Source organism: Dendropsophus ebraccatus, chromosome 8 (assembly GCF_027789765.1).
Source record: "Dendropsophus ebraccatus isolate aDenEbr1 chromosome 8, aDenEbr1.pat, whole genome shotgun sequence".
Taxonomy (NCBI): domain Eukaryota; kingdom Metazoa; phylum Chordata; class Amphibia; order Anura; family Hylidae; genus Dendropsophus; species Dendropsophus ebraccatus.
Window position 1 is genome coordinate 102,754,469 of NC_091461.1, and position 21,025 is coordinate 102,775,493.

The 21,025-nt window shown below is 49.7% G+C and overlaps 1 long non-coding RNA gene across 1 annotated transcript; it reads left to right on the top strand.

Moving 5' to 3' along the window:
* Nucleotides 1-313: 313 nt before the first annotated feature.
* Nucleotides 314-20,807, top strand: LOC138798789 (uncharacterized). The gene is made up of 2 exons (XR_011364165.1): nt 314-496; nt 20,546-20,807. It is a non-coding gene; the product is annotated as an uncharacterized lncRNA (long non-coding RNA).
* Nucleotides 20,808-21,025: the final 218 nt, after the last annotated feature.

Sequence of the window (21,025 nt, forward strand, 5' to 3'; positions counted from 1 at the left end):
CTGCTGTCAGTATATACAGTGAGTACACTTACTAATACTGTACACTGAGCAATTTTACTATAAAGTGGCCAACCCCTTTAAGCTTTCTAATGGTAAGAGTCTCTTTGTTGCCCATAGCAACCAATCACAGCTCAGCTTTCATGTTCCCAGAGCAATGTGAGAAATGAGAGCTGAGCTGTGATTGGTTGCTATGGGTCTCTTGCTATAAAACAGCACAATACATTTCCCTTAGTAGCCCAAAGCAACCAATCACAGTTCCCCTTTCACTTTACCAGGGCAAATAATATGTGAAAGCTGAGCTGTGATTGGTTACTATCTGGAAACAAGGATAAATCTACTGAGACCCCACCGGGTGTTTTTTGTCTGGGCAGTGTATACTCCTACAGCCAGTGGAATAGGGAAGAGCTGGAGAAGGAGAGTGACCAGCAGGGGGCGCTCCTGTGTGCCGTCCACCATGGTTGTAGTTCCCCTTTCCTCCTCACCTCACACAATAACGGTGAGTACGGCAGAGCGGCCATGACAGGTACAGGGTAAGAGAGGTGGTGTATGGTGTTTTTAGTGTCCCACATTATCATTATTACACACTTACACCCTTGGACACCTTACTACAATGTATAGTGACATATAATAGTACACATTTTTGGCAACAAGAAAAACTTTTATTAAAGTTATTAAATCATTTGCTGTCGGCTGTAGGGATGTCCCTCGGAGCGTGCTGTGGTGGCGGCGGCGGGGAAGCCGCTGAGCACTTTCTTGGAGATGACGGCCAGGCATTTCCTCAGCTCCTTGGTACTGGTGAAGCATCGCAGGATCAGTCTGATGCTCTGTAGGAAGCCGATCAGCATCCTGCTGGTGGTTATAGTCCAGGACAATGTCGCACTCGCTGTGATTGCTTGCAGATCGCTGGTGCTGATGGTGGAAATCCACGTGATCCGCTCACCGGCAGTAGTAGTGGTGATCCAGGTGGCTGTGGTCATCCGGATCTCCAGGAAGCTGGTGAGGGTGGTGGTCCAGATGATCAGATCTCTTGTGCTGCAGATCCAGGTGATGAAATCACAGGCGGTGGTGATCACACTCACTGGCTCTACAGCAGCTGTGATCCAGGTCAGCAGGTCACTATTAGTGAAAGTTCAGCTCAGCAGGCGGCTGGTGGTGGATATCCAGCTAAGCAGGTCACTGAAGGTGGTTGCTGCACTTTGGAGATGGCTGCTGATGGAAATGAGGTCACAGGTGGTCATATTCCAGTTGGGCAGGTCTCCAATGGTGTTGTTTGGACTCTGCATTTTGATGGTGCTGGAGTTGCTACGCTGCAGATTGGTGGTGGTGGAATTGGGGCTCTGCAGGTTGGTGGTAATCTTCCAGCTGGGCTGCTCTCTGATGGAACTGCAGGCCCCTGGTGATGTTCTATCATTTCAAATCATTCGCTGTCGGCGGTAGGAATGTCCCTCGGAGCGTGCTGTGGTGGTGGTGGCGGGGAAGCCGCTGAGCACTTCTTCGGATATGATGGCCAGGCATTTCCTCAGCTCCTCGGTACTGGAGAGACATCGCACGATAAGTCTGATGCCCTGTAGGGCGCCGATCAGCATCCTGCTGGTGGTGTTCATCCAGGACAACGCCTCACCCGCAGTTATGAGCCAAGCGCACCTGTTGCAGCGACTGGTCAGCCAAGTGAGAAGCTGGAGGGATGTGGCAATCCACACCAGCTTCTCACTTATGCTGCTCAGTGCGGCCTGCAGATCGCTGGTGGTGACGGTGGAAATAAACGTTGTCAGCTCACCGGTGGTAGTGTTGGTGATCCAGGCGGCTGTGGTCATCCAGATCTCCAGGAAGCTGCTGCGGGTGAGGGTGGTGGTCCAGGCGATCAGGTCTCTGGTGCTGCAGATCCAGTTGATGTAATCACAGGTGGTGGTGATCACACTCACTCTCTCTACAGCAGCTGTGATCCAGGTCAGCAGGGCGCTATTACTGAAAGTCCAGCTCAGCAGGCGACTGGTAGTGGATGTCCAGCTGAGCACATCACTAACAGCAGTTAGCCAGCTAAGCAGGTCAGTAAAGGCGGTTGCTGTGCTCTGGACATGACTGGTGATGGACATCAGGTCACAGTCGGGCAGGTCTCCAATGGTGGTGTTTGGACGCTGCAGGTTTCTGGTGGTGTAATTGGGCCTCTGCAGGTTTGGGGTAATCTTACAGCTGGTCTGGTCTGTGATGGTACTGTTTGACCACTGCAGGCCCGAGGTGATATTGTCCCAGCTGAGCGGGTTGCTGATGGAATTGCCCCAGCTCAGCGGGTTGATGAAGGGTTCAATCATGCTGAGTGGTTGTCTGGTGGAAAGACAGCCGACCAGGATTGGAACCAAATAGCACAGGAGGTTGCCAAAAATGGCAAGCTCCCTGTCAATCCTCTCCTCTCTCTCCATGGACTGACAAAAATCAAAAACACTAGAAATGACTATCAGTATACACAGGCAGAACGCAAGGTAGTACCAACAGTGTGATCGCTAGTGAGTCCCTAAGAACAGAGATTCTGGGGCTCGGCACCTTCTTTTATAGGGCCCTTGGATGACATCGCCAATTATGTCACTTACATGATGTCACTGCTTGTCGTAGTGATGTCATGAGCATGCCCAGACACGTTGTCAGGTTGTTGTTTCAAGTTGTTGTTGTTGTTGTTGTTGTTGTTGTTTACAAGTCAATGGAAAAACCGGATCCAACCGGTTCCAACCGGATCCAACCGGTTCCAACCGGATCCAACCGGATGGCACACAATTGCATCAGTAGTTGCATCCGTTTTTTCCATAAAATGTATACGTTAAACGTATAGGATAAAACGCATTGTGAACCTAGACTTAGCCATGTCACCCACTATACAATGTCAGATGTGAAATAGGCTTTTATGGCCTCTCAGAATGATGAGGGTGAGTTCAGACATGGAGGATATGTTGCAGATTTTTACAGCCCAATACATGATGGCATAGAGCTCCCAAACAGTAACAGGACCCTCTTTGTGCCCCCCATCTGTAGGTGAGCTGCACCTTGTGCTTCAGTCTGTAGTTAGCCCTTCTCTTGGTGCAAAATAACTTTGCACTTAAGAACTGTGACAATGCCCCCCTGTCACTGCACCCCTAGATAAATTGGGCCACTGTCCTCCTAAATCATTGTTTCCCAACCACTGGCTCTTCAGCTGTTGCCAAAATACAACTCCCATCATGTCCTGTCAGTAGTGCATGATGAAAGTTGTAGTTTTGCAGCAACTGGAGAGTGAGTCACTTGTTGGAGAACACTGGATTAAATAAACAGTTTTCCTAAATCTTTCTTTCCCAGTCAGTGACTTTTCAGCTGTTGCCAAACTATAACTGCCATTATATCTTGCCAGCGGTCCATATTGGGGGTTGTAGTTTTGCAGCAACTGGAAAGTCACATGTTAGAGAGCGCTGCACTAAAGAAACTTTCCCACAGGTGACTGTTTCCTAACAAGCGACTGTTAAGCTGTTGCCAAAATACACCTGCCATCACGTTCTGCTAGCTGCTAACAGGGCCCCGTCACGTGCCCAGGTAAGCCGGATGCTGACGCCGGCCCTGTGACTAGCGGTTGTACAATGCTTGTGTATGCAGCTCTCTACCTGCTACGGACCAGACAGATTTCCTTGATCTTGGCGTCCTGTATATCCACCCTCATTGAGTATACATTACAAGGCGTATGCAGCCCTAAAAACCCTGAGGACCCCAGGGAAATAGGAAAAATGGCATTTATAATATGTTTAGTCCTTGCTTCACATCTTCAAATAGTTTTTAAATCACCTGGTGTCAATAAGTTAAACTTTTTTTTAACCTATTTTTGTATTAAAAAGTCCAGTACTTATCAGCTGCTGTATGTCCTGCAAGAAGGGTTAGCAGATTAAATGTAACTTGTGCCCAACCTGGGCCCCCAGTGTGGCTGAACCACCCCGCTAGCAGTGGCACAAGCGCAATATTCTTCCGGTAAAGGAGGACACAATCCAGCCCTGGACCGTTACTGAAATGCAGAGAGGTGGGGAGCAAGCACAGAGAGGCATTACAGGCCTAGGCCCTGCTAGTGATGTCACAATACCAGCTTTTTTTATTTCGATACTCGGATACCAGTTCGATACCTCAAAAAAAATACAAATATACCTGCTTGTGCACAACAACTATCATAGCCGCAGTCCGGGGGGAGGGCCCCCAAACTGCGGCTATGATAGTTGTTGTGCACAAGTAGGTATGCTGGGAGTTGTAGTGCACAATGAGGTATGCTGGGAGTATGTAGTGCACAATGAGGTATGCTGGGAGTTGTAGTGCACAATGAGGCATGCTGGGAGTTGCAGTGTTGCAGCAGCAGCCTTCCAATTTAACAACAACTCTCATCAGCAGGGTTCTTGAGACTTGTAGTCCTGACAGCCCCACACTGTGCATGTTGACATGGCTGCAGCTGCAAGCAATGACAGCACCCTCCTCTCCTGACATCCTCTTTGCTACTGTGAACTTCCCTTACAAAATCAGCACACTCCTCTCCTGACATCCTCTGTGCTGCTGGGACCTCCCCTATAAGATCACCACCCACCTCTCCTGACATCCTCTGTGCTGCTGTGACCTCCCCTATAACATCAGCACTCTCCTCTCCTGACATCCTCTGGGCTGCTGTGAGGCCTCTATAAGATCAGCCCCCTCCTCTCCTGACATCCTCTGTGCTGCTGTGACCTCTCCTATAAGATCAGCAGCCTCTTCTCCTGACATCCTCTGTGCTGCTGGGACCCTGTGACCTTCCCTATACGATCAGCACCCTCCACTCCTGACAACCTCTGTGCTGCTGTGACCTCCCCTATAAGATCAGCACACTCCTTTCCTGACATCCTCTGTGCTGCTGTGACCCCTTTATTAGATCAGCACCCTCCTCTACTGACATCCTCTGTGCTGCTGTGACCTCTCCTATAAGATCAGCAACCTCTTCTCCTGACATCCTCTGTGCTGCTGGGACCCTGTGACCTTCCCTATACGATCAGCACCCTCCACCAGGGCCGCTTTAACCAGAGGGCACATGGTGCACGTGCACCGGGCCCACTGGTTAAAGGGGCCCCCCCAAGCAGGCCAGCCATTGCTATGTGCGACCAATGCGGTCGCACAGGGCTCCGGCCACCAGCCTGTCAGGGGGGAGCGCCATGGATGGGTAATCTACTTACCCCTCCATGGCGCCCCCTGCAGGGCCCCCCCGTCTGTCCGCTGCTGCTGCGGCGCTTCAGCGCTGCAGCAGCAGCGACACTGACAGAGAGCGAGCCATTGGCTCCCTCCCTGTCAGTCACTCTTGTGGCCACACTTCCTGCGGTCACAAGAGGCCGCACTCTCTCTCTAGCGCCCGACGTCACTAGAGCGTCGGCGCGAGGGTAAGGGGAGTGCAGCCTCTTGTGACCGCAGGAAGTGCGGCCACAAGAGGGAAGAGAAGAGGAACGCGTGGACCTAGGTGAGTAACAGTGTTTGTTTTTTTCAATGTTATATAGCAGCTATATACTATTGGGGAGCACAGGGAGCTATATACTATTGGGGAGCACAGGGGGCTATATACTATTGGGGAGCACAGGGGGCTATATACTATGGGGGAGCACAGGGGGCTATATACTATTGGGGAGCACAGGGGGCTATATACTATTGGGGAGCACAGGGGGCTATATACTATTGGGGAGCACAGGGGGCTATATACTATTGGGGAGCACAGGGGGCTATATACTATGGGGGAGCACAGGGGGCTATATACTATGGGGGAGAACGGGGGCTATATACTATTGGGGAGCACAGGGGGCTATATACTATGGGGGAGAACGGGGGCTATATACTATTGGGGAGCACAGGGGGCTATATACTATGGGGGAGAACGGGGGCTATATACTATTGGGGAGCACAGGGGGGCTATATACTGTGGGGGAGAACGGGGGCTATATACTATTGGGGAGCACAGGGGGGCTATATACTGTGGGGGAGAACGGGGGCTATATACTATTGGGGAGCACAGGGGGCTATATACTATGGGGGAGCACAGGGGGCTATATACTATGGGGGAGCACAGGGGAGCTATATACTATGGGGGAGCACAGGGGGCTATATACTATGGGGGAGAACAGGGGGCTATATACTATTGGGGAGCACAGGGGGCTATATACTATTGGGGAGCACAGGGGGCTATATACTATGGGGGAGCACAGGGGGCTATATACTATGGGGGAGAACGGGGGCTATATACTATTGGGGAGCACAGGGGGCTATATACTATGGGGGAGAACGGGGGCTATATACTATTGGGGAGCACAGGGGGCTATATACTATGGGGGAGCACAGGGGGCTATATACTATGGGGGAGAACGGGGGCTATATACTATTGGGGAGCACAGGGGGCTATATACTATGGGGGAGAACGGGGGCTATATACTATTGGGGAGCACAGGGGAGCTATATACTATTGGGGAGCACAGGGGAGCTAAATACTATGGGGGAGCACAGGGGAGCTATATACTATGGGGAGCACAGGGGGCTATATACTATGGGGGAGCACAGGGGAGCTATATACTATGGGGGAGCACAGGGGAGCTATATACTATGGGGAGCACAGGGGGCTATATACTACTGGGGAGCACAGGGGGCTATATACTATGGGGGAGCACAGGGGGCTATATACTATGGGGGAGCACAGGGGGTTATATACTATTGGGGAGCACAGGTTAGCTATATACTATTGGGGAGCACAGGGGGCTATATACTATTGGGGAGCACAGGGGAGCTATATACTATTGGGGAGCACAGGGGAGCTATATACTATGGGGGAGCACAGGGGAGCTATATACTATGGGGAGCACAGGGGGCTATATACTACTGGGGAGCACAGGGGGCTATATACTATGGGGGAGCACAGGGGGCTATATACTATGGGGGAGCACAGGGGGTTATATACAATTGGGGAGCACAGGTTAGCTATATAGTATTGGGGAGCACAGGGGGCTATATACTATTGGGGAGCACAGGGGAGCTATATACTATTGGGGAGCACAGGGGTCTATATACTATGGGGGAGAGCACAGGGGGCAATATATTATGGAGAGCACAGGGGGGCTATTTACTATTGGGGAGAGCACAGGGGGGCTATTTACTATTGAGGGGGAGCACAGGGGGGCTATATACTATTGTGGGAGAGTACAGGGGGGCTATATACTATTGTGGGAGAGTACAGGGGGGCTATATACTATTGGGGGAGAGCACAGGGGGCTATATACTATTGTGTGAGAGCACAGGGGGCTATATACTATTGTGGGAGAGCACAGGGGGGCTATATACTATTGTGGGAGAGCACAGGGGGCTATATACTATTGTGGGAGAGCACAGGGGAGCTATATACTATTGTGGGAGAGCATAGGGGGGCTATATACTATTGGGGGAGAGCACAGGGGGGCTATATACTATTGTGGGAGAGCACAGGGGGGCTATATACTAATGTGGGAGAGCACAGGGGGGCTATATACTACTGGGGAGAGTGCACAGGGGGGCTATATACTAATGGGGGAGCGCACAGGAGGGCTGTATATAACTGGAGGAGCACATGAGGGTCTATATACTACAGGGACACCTTAAATCTATGGAGGCACAGAGGGGTGTAACTATGTATGAGTACAGAGGGGTGTAACTACTGTATAGGGGTACAAGGGACCTAACTACTGTATGTGTTGGAGCCTAAAATATTTGTCTGGCAGATTCTGGAGAGAAGATTCACAGCCAGGAGAAGACTTCAAGGTGGCCCAGGCTGGATGGAGAGAAAAAGAAAAGGTGACAGACTCTGATCGGAGAAGATGCCCCCGGTGAGTCACTGGATGTAACTGCACTCTGTTATAGGGTCTGTAGTGTTAGGGGTCATGGTGTGGCGGTATTATGTAATGGTATCATTGGTGATATCTTTCTGTTTTGTTTAGTGCAGTTTTTATGTAATATGTAATCACTGTATGGTGGAAATAGTGTTATAAGGTAACTACTGTATGTATTGGGGCTCTGGATACAGTGTGGGGGCAAATTCAGTACATTATACAATGTACAGAAAGGTAAAGGGGGGCCCACTCTTGAGGGCTGTGCACTGGGCCCACCAATGTATTAAAACGGCCCTGCCCTCCACCCCTGGCAACCTTTGTGCTGCTGTGACCTCCCCTATAAGATCAGCACACTCCTTTCCTGACATCCTCTGTGCTGCTGTGACCCCATTATAAGATCAGCACCCTCCTCTACTGACATCCTCTGTGCTGCTGTGACCTCCTATAAGATCAGCAACCTCTTCTCCTGACATCCCCTGTGCTGCTGGGACCCTGTTACCTTCCCTATACGATCAGCACCCTCCACTCCTGACAACCTCTGCGCTGCTGAGACCTCCCCTATAAGATCAGCACAATCCTCTCCTGACATCCTCTGTGCTGCTGTGTCCTCTCCTATAAGATCAGCACCCTCCTCTCCTGACATCCTCTGTGCTGCTGTGATCTCCTATAAGATCAGCACACTCCTCTCCTGACATCCTCTGTGCTGCTAAGACCTCTCCTATAAGATCAGCACCCTCCCCTCTGACATCCTCTGTGCTGCTGGGACCCTGTGACCTCCCCCTATAAATTCAGCACCCTCCTCTCCTGACAACCTCTGTGCTGCTGGGACCCTGTGACCTCCCCTATAAGATCAGCCCCCTCCTCTCCTGGCAGGCCACGCAGCCACTGTCTAACGTTTGGGGGCAGTACACATAGCTTCTCATTTGCAGTCCAGGCAGTGTTACCCCCCCCCCCCCCCCCCCGGTTTCCTCTCGGGTCATCTATGCCTGCTGTGTGCGTGCTCCGTCTCTCTGTGCCTCCTGTGTGTGCGCTCCCTCTCTCTATGCCTCCTGTGTGTGCGCTCCATCTCTCTGTGCCTCGTGTGTGTGTGCTCCCTCTCTCTATGCCTTCTGTGTGTGCGCTCCATCTCTCTGTGCCTCCTGTGTGTGCACTCAGTCTCTCTGTACCTCCTGTGTGTGCACTCCATCTCTCTGTGCCTCGTGTGTGCGTGCTCCCTCTCTCTATGCCTCCTGTGTGTGTGCTCCATCTCTCTGTGCCTCCTGTGTGTGCGCTCCGTCTCTCTGTGCCTCCTATGTGTGCAATTCCTCTCTCTGTACCTCCTGTGTGTGCGCTCCGTCTCTCTATGCCTCCTGTGTGTGCGCTCCGTCTCTCTATGCCTCCTGTGTGTGCGCTCCATCTCTCTGTGCCTCCTGTGTGTGCACTCCATCTCTCTGTGCCTCCTTTGTGTGCACTCCGTCTCTCTGTGCCTCCTATGTGTGCTCTCCCTCTCTCTGTACCTCCTGTGTGTGCGCTCCGTCTCTCTATGCCTCCTGTGTGTACGCTCCATCTCTCTATGACTCCTGTGTGGACGCTCCGTCTCTCTGTGCCTCCTGTGTGTGCGCTCCATCCCTCTGTGCCTCCTGTTTGTGCGCTCCGTCTCTGTGTGCCCTCAGTCTCTCTGTGCCTCCTGTGTGTGCGCTCCGTCTCTCTGTGCCTCCTGTGTGTGCGCTCCGTCTCTATATGCCTCCTGTGTGTGCGCTCCGTCTCTCTGTGCCCCCTGTGTGTGACACCAGGGGGCGACACAGAGAACATGGCCGGAGCTCAGATAGGTAATTTAAAAATAACACTTTTTGCACTTTACTTTATTGCACGTTTGCTGCTTCCTGGATGTACATATTTAAGGGGTTCTCTGGAGAAAAATGTTTTTAAATAATCTGGTATCAGAAAGTTATACAGATTTGTAAATTACTTCAATTTAAAAATCTCAAGAACTCTTTCAGTACTTATCAGCTGCTGTATGCCCTGCAGAAAGTGTTGTATTCTGTCCAGTCTGACACAGTGCTCTCTGCTTCCACCTCTGTCCATGTCAAGAACTGTCAGAGCAGTAGCGAATCCCCATAGAAAACCTCTTCTGCTCTGGACAGTTCCTGACATGGACAGAGGTGGCAGCAGAGAGCACTGTGTCAGACTGGAAAGAATACACATAGAGGAAAGTTAACAATACATCAGTCTGTGAGTGCCGTCTATGGAAATTATAAGAAGAAAAGATCAAGGAAATAAGGAACATGGCAGTTTTATTTGGGATAGAAACAAATAAAGAAAAGGTTTAATAAATATTTTGACCTTTTTTCCTGCATTTTCCTTCTGGTTCTAATAGCCACAAATCTGTAGTTTTATATCAGCGCAAATAACAGGGACATTCATTTCTAGCCCAGATCTCAGTGATGTCCTAGAAAAAGGAAAACTGGATCCGCCTCTGCGGAGCGCCTCCAACAGGTTATAATGATAAATGACACTTACTGCGTCTAATGAGGAGGCGAGGCCGGGTAACCCCCATAATATTATCAATGCCCAAAGACAGAAGCTCCTGTACCATGAGTGCAAGGTGGCTGAGAGCTTGTACCTGCTATATTACAGCCCATAGGGAAAGAGACATTTCTCCTGATAAACTGCAGACCTTGGTTTAAGAGCATTGTTTTAGTTTAAGAGCTCCCTGTACTGGGTGAGAGGGCGAGTTGGGGAGGGCCATGGTCTGCATAGCGGGGTCTACAGCTCTGTACTCTGACCCAGGAAGTCTCCCTCACCTTCCAAATGATAGCAGATCCACTTCAGGCTGGGGCTCACATCAGGGGACAGGACTGTGGAAGTAATCTCTTCATAGCTGTAACCCCTCTCTCCTCGGACAGAGAGTGCTGCATGTATGTGCCCACATCTGCCCTGCTCATTCCTTCATGCTCCCTGCAGTTTGTGTCAGTCCTGATTGGTCCGTGCTGAACACACACCCCTTCCCCATTGCTGTCATGTGACCACACAGACCTCTGACAGCAGCCCTGCTTCTCTATTCTAGCATGTTGCGGCTATTTTTCAGGGTTATGCACTTACTAAACATTATACTCCATATGCTGATTTCTATACTGTACAGCAGGGGTCCTCAACTGGTCCTCAACCCGGACCGCGGAGGCCAGCTGTCCGGACCCCTGGTCAGACCTCCTAACCGCCCCGGATCCGGTCCGTCCCGGGGCGGTTAGGAGGTCCCGCTCCCCACCGCACTGCCTCCCGCCCCATAGGCGTACTGTCCTTAGATGTCAGTACGCCTGTGGGGCTGGGGGCAGTGTCGGTCCGGCCCCCGGCTGATACGCGCTCTCTGGGGATGTCCCGGGGATTCCCCAGCAGAGCGCGCACCACAGACCTCAGTGTACTCTGCCGGCCTGTCCTTCTTGGAAGTGCAGGCCGGCGGCGTACACTGAGGTCACTGATGCGCGCTCTGCTGGGGAATCCCCGGGACATCCCTACAGAGCGCGTATCAGCCGGGGGCCGGACCGACGGGAAGAGAAGAAGACAGCCGCAGCGGGGAACGAGGTGCTAGGTGAGTTGTTTTTGTTATTTTTTTTTTTCTGTCTGGGGGGCATCTACAAGGGGACAGCGCACAGGTGGACTATATACTACAGGGGGGACCTCACAGGGGGCTATATACTACTGAGGGGGCTATATACTACTGGGGGGAGCGCACAGGTGGCTATATACTACAGGGGGGACCTCACAGGGGGCTATATACTACTGAGGGGGCTATATACTACTGGGGGGAGTGCACAGGAGGTTATATACTACAGGGGGGACCTCACAGGGGCTATATACTACAGGGGGAAAGCACAAGGGGGGCTATATACTACTGGGGGGGACCTCACAGGGGGCTATATACTACTAGGGGGAGCTCACAGGGGGCTATATACTACAGGGGGACAGCGCACGGGGGGGCTATATACTACAGGGGGTGCTCACAGGGGGCTATATACTACAGGGGGGAGCTCACAGGGGGGCTATATACTACTTGGGGGGAGCTCACGGGGGCTATATACTACTGGGGGGAGCTCACAGGGGGCTATATACTACAGGGGGAGAGCACAGGGGGGCTATATACTACTGGGGGGAGCTCACAGGGGGCTATATACTACTGGGGGACAGCGCACAGGGGGCTATATACTACAGGGGGAGAGCGCACAGGGGGGCTATATACTACTGGGGGGAGCTCACAGGGGGCTATATTCTACAGGGGGAGAGCGCACGGGGAGGCTATATACTACTGGGGGGAGCTCACAGGGGGCTATATACTACAGGGGGAGAGCGCACAGGGGGGCTATATACTACTGGTGGAGCAACAGGGGGCTAAATACTACTGAGGGAGAGCGCACAGGGGGGGCTATACACTACTGGGGGAGCAACAGGGGGGCTATATACTACCAGGGCAGTCACCCCCTTTGTACCTAATATCAAAGGCCTGGTGAGAGAGAAAAAAATGCCAGTTTTCCCGCTAATAAGCAGCAATTCTGTGTATAAATAGTTGAACGTTTGTGACAAAGTAACAAAACACGTTTCCTACTGATGTTCAGCTCGGACCTTCACCTGACAATAGACCCCGGTAAGTGGACCTTCACTAAAAGTTGTTGAGTACCCCTGCTGTACAGTAACTTATAATATTACATATTCAGCTGCTTATAAATGTTTGTTTCATTTGTTCTACATGTTGTTCAGAATATAAAATCATTATTTTTGGGGTGTGGAACCAATTGTTTTTGCATTTCAATGATTTCATATGGGAAATTTTGCTTTGGTATAAGAGTGGATTTGGATTACAAGCACAGTCCCAGGACGAATTATGCTCGTAATCCAAGACACCACTGTAATTACATCTTATTATAATAAAATTACTTCACAATTACAAAATAAATCTGAATGTAACAGTTTTGGGTCTTTGATAGATAATATTTGCGCCCATATTCTGGGAAGAACATAGTGATACATGGTCCATAGGTGGATACAATGTGTTGCTTCTCTTTACAGCTATTTGCGGTGGTGATAGAGTGCGGCGTCTGCTGATGGTTCCCAGACTCCGGATACTACATGGAGCAGATGCTGCTGATGGTTCCCGGACTCCGGATACTACATGGAGCAGATGCAGCTGATGGTTCCCAGACTCCGGATACTACATGGAGCAGATGCAGCTGATGGTTCCCGGACTCCGGATACTACATGGAGCAGATGCAGCTGATGGTTCCCGGACTCCGGATACTACATGGAGCAGATGCAGCTGATGGTTCCCGGACTCCGGATACTGCATGGAGCAGATGCAGCTGATGGTTCCCGGACTCCGGATACTACATGGAGCAGATGCAGCTGATGGTTCCCGGACTCCGGATACTGCATGGAGCAGATGCAGCTGATGGTTTCCTGGCTGATATTCCTGTGTTGTAGACTTGTCTCTCCACAGCTGGACATGAGGTTTAGGTGACAATGAGGGTGGAGCGTCGTGTCTGCAACCTGAGGAAATGTATTGTGTAAAATGATATCAATTCCATCATCTTATCTAAAGGGGTACTCCGGGGCGGGAAGCCTTTTTTCAGTATAGCCGTAGAGGGAGTGGATGAAAACAATGACGTCCACTTATCTACCCAATTCCAACGCTCCAGCGGGGAGGTGAATGGACATCATTGTTTTCATCCCCCCACCCAGCGATATTGAATAAAAACCTCCTGCCGTTAGTGCCCCTTTAACAGTACAAGGGTAAGGAGCCAACAGGACACATAGTAAGGCTAAAAAAAAACACGTCAACAAAGGCACATCAGGTTCAACAAGGAGAGGTGAGAAGAGGGATATAGAGAAGGGGTATGGATGGAAGAAGGGGAGGAGACGGGATTCTATACTTTCACATAGGCATGTATGCTATTTTGCTCCTAGAATTATTATTTATCCACTAAAAGGGGTTACTCAGGCTTAAAAACACATGGCCTACTTCTTATAGAAACAGCACTGCTCCTGTCCTCAGTTTGGGTGTGGGGTTTTATAGCTCAGCTCCATTGAAATGAATGGAGCTAAATTGCCATACCACACACAACCTAAGGACAGGGGTGGCGCTGTTTTTGCCAATAAAGTAGCTGTGTTTTCTTGAGCTTGGATAAACCCTTTTAAAGGGAACAATTCACCACCTTTTTGAGCTCTAAACCCCCCAAAACAGCATAAGAAAGCAAGCTGCAATAGTTCCCATCATATATTGTGATGGTCATCTGTATTTTCAAAACGCCCAAAGTCACTGTTTTATCTTTTCCGGCATTGTATGTGATTTAGTTTTATTTAGGTATCTGGGCAGTGTCTTTCTCCGAACCAGTCACAGTTCCTGGGCTGAACCTGCTGGGTCACCGGTGTGTTGGCGTATCCGCAAGATGTCATCCGGCTTCCCTGTGACCCAGAAGGTTCCCTGACTGTCAATCATGCCCCAAGAGGTGCGATTACCGCCCAGGACTGTGACTGGTTTGGTTAAACTACCAAAAAGAGAAGATGCACAGCTTTTGGGTAAAAAGCGGGTGCTACAAAGCCAACGTACAAGAAGACAACTAGAACTAACTATGTATAAAGCAAGTATGTAATTAAGGCAATGGCACACCAATGTGTAGAAAATATCTTTATTCGTAATTCATCAAATATACAGAAAAAAACACCCCAAAAAGTTTTTTTTTTAAAACAAATAAAAACCACTAAACAGAGAGACATGACAGGTCATCATGTTCTCATGGCCAATAAAGGAGTAGGGAAACTCCAAAGAATGTCTCATTCCTTATAACACCATCATCATCATATATGTAAACGCCAAAAGAACCATGTGCATGCCATCCCTATGAAGTAGCTGCTCCTCCTTTACTGTATATCACAGCTAAATAATAGCCAAAGTGCCTGTGCAATGTAACAAAAATGTCCCACGTGTTACGTCCTACTCCCAGGACTTCCTCAGGGATTGAGCAGGACATAACGCGTGGGAAGTTAGTGGCCCGTAGTAATATGTTGTTTGCCTCTTCCCCTCTGTCCATGTCCTTGCCTTCATCCTGTTCTCATCTAGCCTAATAATTTTTTCTTTTTTTCTATTTTGCTTTTGTGCCTTCTACCTGCATTGCGCTACTCCTGTGTTTGTTATTACATTGCAGATACCGTTGCATGCACTTGTACTGTGGGGTGTGCAAGCTGTGGTAGAGATTGGTGCGCATCTATATTATTTTTTTTGTTTCTACATTTTGACACATTGGTGTGCCATTGCCTTAATTACTTACTTGCTTTATATATAGTTGGTTCTAGTTTGGAGAAAGACACCGCTCAAATGCCTAGGTAGAGCTAATGCACATATCGTGCAGGAAAAAATAAGGATGGTATTACACGGCCCAATACACCTGATTAGCGAGCGCCGATCTGCTAGATTATCGTACAGCAAGGGCTGAACGGACATCATTAACGTCAGTGACAGGCCTCTCAGCCAATCACTGGCCAAGATGGGACAGCACTGTGGCCAGTGATTGGCTGAGCGGTCTGTCACTTCAAAGACAGACTAAATTGGATTATGGTCAATGACCGCTTACATTCTATCTTACATGATTGCGAGGATCTATTTCGAAAGGTGTGGGACCCCTGGATTTCTTACATTAGGGAGGGGGCAGCTAGGTAGGGTGAGGCGAGGGCTGTTTATGGTTCCTTTTATCCCCCCCTGTTATTCATGTTACCCCCTTTTTTTCCCCCCCCCTCTTTGTTTTGGACACTGGTTGTCTCTGTGTTGTCTTGTCTCTGTGTGTTCCTTGTTGGTTTTTATGTACCTAGAGCTTGGTCAGAAGTGTTATGGGGACAGATTGACCCCGGAAAGGGTTGTGGTTGTGGTTGAGTCATGACGGAATGTAAAGAGTGATTTTTGTTAACCTTTTGTTCTGATGTAAGCCTGGGAGCTGTTAAATTTTTTGTTATACGCTTCTGCCTATGTTCTTGAGTGTTGGCCGTTGTAGGCCTCTGTTTTCTGATGGCCTATGTTGGGCTCTGTTCAATTATTAAAACTAATAAAATTCTTTGAAAACCAAAGACAGGTTAGGAAGTATCAGCAGTGGCTCTGGTCAGTGCGGGAACATGGACAGGTAAGCAGGGGCGGTCTTGGCATTTCTGGGGCCCCAAGCGAAGTTATGTCTTGGCCTCCCCCCCTGACACGCACTCCAGAACAATAGACTGCTCTGTGCTGCCCCCAGTAGTATATACCCCTTGTGCGCAGCCACCAGTAGTATATACCCCTTGTGTTTTTCCCCTCAGTAGTATATATCCCTTGTGTGCTTCCCCCAGTAGTGTATAGACGCCTGTGTGTTCCCCTAGTTATATAGCCCCCGTGTGCTGCCCCCAAAAGTATATAGACCCCCTGTGTGCTGTCCCAGTTGTATATAAACCCCCTGTGTGCTGCCCCCAGTCGTATATACCCCGTGTACTGCCCCCAGTTGCGTATACCCCGTGTGCTCCCCCACTAGTATATAGACCCCCTGTGTGCTCCCCCACTTGTATATAGCGCCCCTGTGTGCTCCTTCAGGGGTATATAGCCCCCCCTGTGTGCTCCCCCACTTGGATATAGACCTCCTGTGTGCTCCCCCACTTGGATGTAGAACCCTGTGTGCTCATCCAGTAGTATATAAACCCCCTGTGTGGTTCCCTCAGTAGTATATAGACCACTGTGTGCTCCTCCAGCAGTATATAGATCCCCTGTGAGCTCCCCTTTATATATAGACCCCCTGTGTGCTGCCCCCAGTAGTATATAGACACCCTGTGTGCACCACCAGTAGTATATAGACCCTCTGTGTGTTCCCCAGTAGTATATAGACCCCCTGTGTGCCCCGCCAGTAGTATATAGACCTCTGTGTGCTCCTTCAGTAGTATATAGACCCCCTGTGTGCTGCCCCAGTAGTATATAGACCCCTGTGTGCCCCCCAGTTATATATAGACCCCCTGTGTGCTGCATCAGCAGTATATAGATCCCCTGTGTGCCCCACCAGTAGTATATAGACTCCTGTGTGTTCCCCCAGTAGTATATAGACCCCCTTTGTGCCCCACCAGTAGTATATAGACCCCTGTGTGTTCCCCCAGTAGTATATAGACCCCCCTGTGTGCTACCCCAGTAGTATATAGACCCCTGTGTGTTCCCCCAGTAGTATATAGACCCCCTGTGTGCCCCACCAGTAGTATATAGACTCCTGTGTGTTCCCCCAGTAGGATATATACTTGGATATAGACCCCCTTTGTGCCCCACCAGTAGTATATAGACCCCTGTGTGTTCCCCCAGTAGTATATAGACCCCCCTGTGTGCTACCCCAGTAGTATATAGACCCCTGTGTGTTCCCCCAGTAGTATATAGACCCCCTGTGTGCCCCACCAGTAGTATATAGACCCCTGTGTGCTACCCCAGTAGTATATAGACCCCCCTGTGTGCTACCCCAGTAGTATATAGACCCCCTGTGTGCTCCCCCAGTAGTATATAGCCCCCCTGTGTACTCCCCACTTGGATATAGACCTCCTGTGTGCTCCCCCAGTTGTATATAGACCCCATTCTGCTGCCCCAAGTAGTATATAGACCCCCTGTGTGCTGACCTAAGTAGTATATAGACCCCTCTGTGAAGCCCCAGTAGTCTATAGCCCCCGTGTGTGCTCCCCCAGTTATATATAGCCCCCCTGTGTCTTCCCCATCATATAGCCCCACTGTGTGCTCCCCCCATTTATATAGACCCCCGCTGTGCGCTCCTCCCCCATTTATATAGACCCCCGCTGATGTCACTGGAGCACCGACACCACAAGGACAGAGTGGCCACTTGTGACCGCAGGGAAAACACTTCCTGCGGCCACAAGAATGACTGACAGGAAGGGAGCCAATGGCTCCCGCCCTGTCAGTGCTGCTGCTGCATGTAACTGTGAGCACTCATTACGAGTGCTCATAGTTACAGTTCAGATCACAGCAGCGAGCGGGGCAGCGGCCCTGTCTAGCGGTCTTGAGCACAAGAGAAGAGCGGGGCGTGGGGGCCCCCTTGAATGTTGGGGGCCCCAAGCGATTGCTTGGGGTGCTTGGTGCCGAAGACCGCTACTGATGAGGTGGAGCAGGATTATGCATCTGGAGGTACAGCACTATGCATCAGGTGGAGCAGCATTATGCATCTGGAGGTACGGCACTATGCATCAGGTGGAGCAGCATTATGCATCTGGAGGTGCAGCACTTTGCATCAGGTGGAGCAGCATTATGCATGTGGAGGTACAGCACTGAGCAGCACATTACATCTTGTGGTACAGCACTGAGCCTCTGGTAATGTAGCACTGTTTATACTGAGATGCAGTACAATGAATGCGGAGTCTCAGCAGAACCTCTCTGTGTGGACAGCAGCTTACACTCCATCCTTAATGACAAGAGCTTTTTCTTCCCTCTAATGAGGTGGACTGGACAGTGGATGGTACAGACCCCGCAGAACACAAGAGACCCAGCTGTCACCTCCCGATTCCTCTCCTCCTCCTTGTCCCCAAGTACACAGGCTCTCCATTTATAAATTGAGCAGCTGAGATTCGCCAGCAGTCTTCTCGCTCGGCTTAATGAGATTTTGTGTTTCTGGTTTGTTATTTTCTGTTTAGATAAAAAAACAAGAAACTTCTCATTAAATTGTGCTCCCCTTGGCTGAATTCCAGGCCGTCCCATAGGTCCGGAGAAACGTGTTAATCAGAGAGCGGCGGATCAGTGGGCTGCGCCGGGCTACATGTCACTGGATCTGGACAGGCTTTCTTGGCATCATACTAATAAGACATATTTTTCCCATTAACATATGTTTATTTTGTTTAATCTGGATCCATTGTCTCGGGACTGAAGAGAAGCGTGAATAATCCTATTTCCTTCTCTCCTGTTTGGCGAATGACGGATTCGAGTGGAAATTCTGTAAAAGAGAAAGTGATTAAGAGGATGTGCTGCAAATAATATCTGAGTGATTCACAAGTGGGGCTGAGAGCGCTTCATCCTGTCATTGTGTTGGGTTAGAGTAGGGTGTGTAAACCGTCAGACACCGTCAGTGCGTGGTGGAGCTGGGTGCGGAGACGCCATTCTTACTCTATATTAGAGGTAACCAGCTGACTGTCAGAAATAAGAGCGCCATGCACAGTAGCTCCACATCATCATATGATGAGTTTGAGGAGATTTGCAGACACTTTGCTTTACTCAGATTTGATCAAACTGAGCTGGAACAAAAAAGTGGCTGCAGCCTCCAATGTAAGAGCCCTCAGTCTGTTTGCCGACCTTCCCATATAGCAACACTGAGAGTCCTAACCTGACCAGCACCCTAACCTTCATGAGGAGGGAACCTCTTAAAGACTCTGAACCCTGAAGAAACTTGTAACAAACAAAATGAATCCTGTATTATGAACTTACCTTCCAGAACTCCAACACCATCTTCTTCTGCTGGAGTGCACCAAGAGCACGCCACATAATGAGAGCACTGCAAGAGCATCAAGAATGCCCAACGATGTCCCCAGTAACCAGGGAGGCTGCGGGCCTGTGTCTCCGGCGGAGTGTTGAATCTCCTTGGGGAATTCTGTGACTGGCAGGTCTCCCTGCCAGTCAGCATGCAAGATTTACTGTTGCCTGTGGTTGGAGATCAAGGGACTGGTCCAATCACATCTAGACCAGACCCCTGACCTACCATATAACATCCCTAGTGTATTAACCGCTCGCTGGCTATTAAGTCTGGGTTCCCTAGTGTGCACAGTGCGTTCCTTGCTATTTTTGCTATCTGTTTTTTCTGACCCCTTGTAACCTGTACCCTGACTATTCTGGTTTTCCGATGGCCCTGATTTTTTGGCTTGTGACTTGACTTCTCTTTGGATTACATTTTTGTACCTCTGCTGCCTGTTCGTTGTGATCTCGGACTGTTGACCCTCCTGTAATGTGTGTGTCTGTCTTGTCTGCGTTTAGTGTCAGGGACTGTCGCCCAGTTGTCTGCAGCCACCTAGGGCTGATTGTGCCAAATAGGCAGGGACAGTGGGCGGGGACAAGTTCAGGGTCTACAGTCTGTGTCTTCCCCATCTCTTCCCTGACCAAGTGGTACTATTGTTCGTAACATCTAGTGATGCCGATTTACATCCTATTTTCTGCTTTACTTACATCCAGAATTCTGCTGGTTGCTACCTGGAATCAGTCAACAAGGTGTTGACAGACTCTCACCTTACAGCAGTAAGGCATAGCCTGCCCCATGTCAGTAGCATAGTGCTCCTCTACATCTATCAGTGCCTATACAGTACAGTATGTTGTATCGCTGGATAGGAAGTATACTGTACATTGGAAATCCTAAAATGCATTGTAAACCTGGCCTTATCCTGTTGCTGGGTTCCCATCCATCTAGTAGACATAGACAATGCATCCTTTGTAATTACTGTAACATTGTAACACCCAGCCACCCATAACTTCATACTAGGCTACACATCCCCTCCTTACCATCCCCTGCATTTTTCTCCCACGTTGAGTATCAATCCCTTTCAATCTATTCCTATTCTATTTTCTGTCTCCTATTATGTAAGAAAGCAGAGAAAATCGCTCCTTTAACCGCAGGATTTGATGTATTCCTCTCCCTTCTTCTGCACTTTGCTCGACTCACAAGACGTTTGTCTCATTAACATTTCTGACATCTTATTTGCAGAGACGTCTTTGACACCAATCTTGTGATCTGAGCGAGTGTAATTGCACAAACCCCCTATATATAACAGCTGACGAAGACGTTTAGCACCACAAAGGTTTGGAATAGATGGATGAATATGTGCGTGCACCTCAGATGCCCTCGCCCTGACTCCTCCGATATTTTCATCACCCCAGGAGGAATGCCACCTCAGAATGTGGAGGGAGAAATCTATTGACGTTTGGGTTGTAGGAATAAATAAATGTGAAAAAGTTGTTTTCATCAACTGCCTTGTATTCACTCACCTATTCATATGCACACTCCTCTGCCTGATGGCTTGGCAGATTTAAAGGGAACCCGTCACCTAGAACTGCAGTACCAGAGTGCTGACAATGTTACGTTGTTCTAAGGACAAGGATGCACATATTACCTTTTATTTAGCCGTCTGTGCAATGTGCTAAAAACTTGCTCAATTACTTTTCACTGAAGCAGTAAGGGGGCGTG